Source organism: Neolamprologus multifasciatus, chromosome 6, assembly GCF_963576455.1.
Source record: "Neolamprologus multifasciatus chromosome 6, fNeoMul1.2, whole genome shotgun sequence".
NCBI lineage: Eukaryota > Metazoa > Chordata > Actinopteri > Cichliformes > Cichlidae > Neolamprologus > Neolamprologus multifasciatus.
In genome coordinates this window covers 37,806,808-37,808,825 of record NC_140444.1, presented here as the reverse complement: position 1 = coordinate 37,808,825, position 2,018 = coordinate 37,806,808, and positions in this window count along the sequence as shown.

Below are 2,018 nucleotides of genomic sequence, written 5' to 3'. Positions count from 1 at the left end.
TTTGCGTGCGTTTGGAGTTGTTGTAGGGTGTGTCTCTGTTAGATTAATAGACTGGTTTTTACAAAGCGCTTTTCTACTCTGCCTGAGCTCTTACTTTATACAACAGGTCTCCTTCACACGCAAACATACAAGCAGGATTTTCCAAGTCTGACGCTTTCTATGTGGGGTGTAGCTCTGGAGGTAGAGCAGGTCACCTAGTGATCGGAAGGTTGGTGTCGATCCTGGCTCCTCCAGTCTGCATTTCAAGTATCCTTGGGCAAGATACTAACCCCAAGTTGCTCTCCGATGCATCCATCGGAGTGTGAATGTGTGTGAATGCAGTTAGAAAGCACTAAGTGCAGAGAAAGTGCTTGTGTGATTGGGTGAATGTGGGATGTTGTATAGAGCGCTTTGAGGACTTGAGTACTGATAAGAATCAGTCCATTTATGTAACATTCACACGCACTCTGGAGCAGCTTGGGGTTCACTGACCTGCCCAAGGACACTTTGGCATGCAGACCGGACTAGCCAGAGGTCAAACCACTAACATTAATCAGTAATGACTCTTTGGTCACTGTGTCATAGCTTACATTGGGTCTTGGTGCTTCCCCTCACGTTTTATCTGCCTTCTCTGCGCATCAGATGACTGGAACATTTTTCACAAGTGGATCCAAGCAACCAACATTTGGAGTTATTAAAATCCTATAAGATAGTGATTCTTAACCATGGGATCATGGCCATGTTTGGGCATTTCTGTAGATATGTGCTGTGAGATGATCGGAGAGGCTGCTCCAAAGAAGCTACTGACCATCCCACTTTCAAACGACACTGTGAGCCACCGTATCACAGACATGGCCACATACAGCATCAGCTTCTGGAAAGAATAAAAAGTAGTCCTTTTTTTTTCTCTTTGGAACTAGACGAGTCTACTGATGTCACAAATGGTGCATTGCTGCTGGTTTTTGTTTGTCATCGCTGGGACAGCAGTTGGCAGCTGGTAGATGTTGGGGTGTGCAGTGATGGTGCAGCTTCAATAACTGGCAGGCATCACGGCGTCATTAGGCAGATTCTTGATCGTGCACCAGTAGCTAAATGGACCCACTGTGTTCTCCACTGTGTAAACTCCAGTTGTTTTGCTGAGCTTTGTGAGGACATGGAAGCAGATGACGTCCATCTGCTCTGCCACAGTGAGGTGACATTGAGCAGGACCGGTCATCGAGCTTTTGTTGGAACTGAGGAATGAGGTCTTCTCTTTTCTTACAGAGAAAAAAAATCTCCTGTACATTATTATGCTAACGCAAACAACACTCAAACATAAAGAGTAACTTCTGGTTCTGCCAATGAAAAAAGGTTTACTGCTGAATAACTTTCAGATTCACTCACAGATTATAAGGCTATGTTTTCATTTGCACTTCATTTCCATTTTATAACAGCTTCTTTATTTATTCAATTAATTAGAAAATAATTTTGAATGTATTTATTTTATCACCACATTATTTATCCAGTTTCTATTCCCCCTTTTTCCCCTCGTCTCTTTTGCTGTGGTAAAATTACATGATCAATTACCCCGAGGTAAAAAAGGTTAAGAACCCCTCCTTATAACACACTCCAAGATGGCTGTCCCTTCCTATACAGCAGGGGTGTCCAAACTCCGGCCCGCGGGCCAACTGCGGCCCGCGATCCATTTTTAATTGGCCCGCAAGTAATTTTATAAATAGAATCGAATATGGCCCGCACTTCAACTTTTGCTTGAGTGTATTGCACTTCTTAGTTTTAACACCAGGGGGAGCTACTGTCGATCGAGGCAGTTGCTCCACCAAAAAGGACAATCACAGAAGAAATTTAGCCCAAGTTAGTTACTAAACATGGCAGAACCAAAGAAGCGAAAGGTAGAAAGTGAATGCAGAAAATTTCAGACATGGTGGGAGAGTGAATATTTCTTCAAAGAATTCAAGGGGAAGTGTGTCTGTTTGATCTGCACTGAAATTATGGCAGTTATGAAAGAGTATAATGTACGACGTCATTATGAAACCAAACAT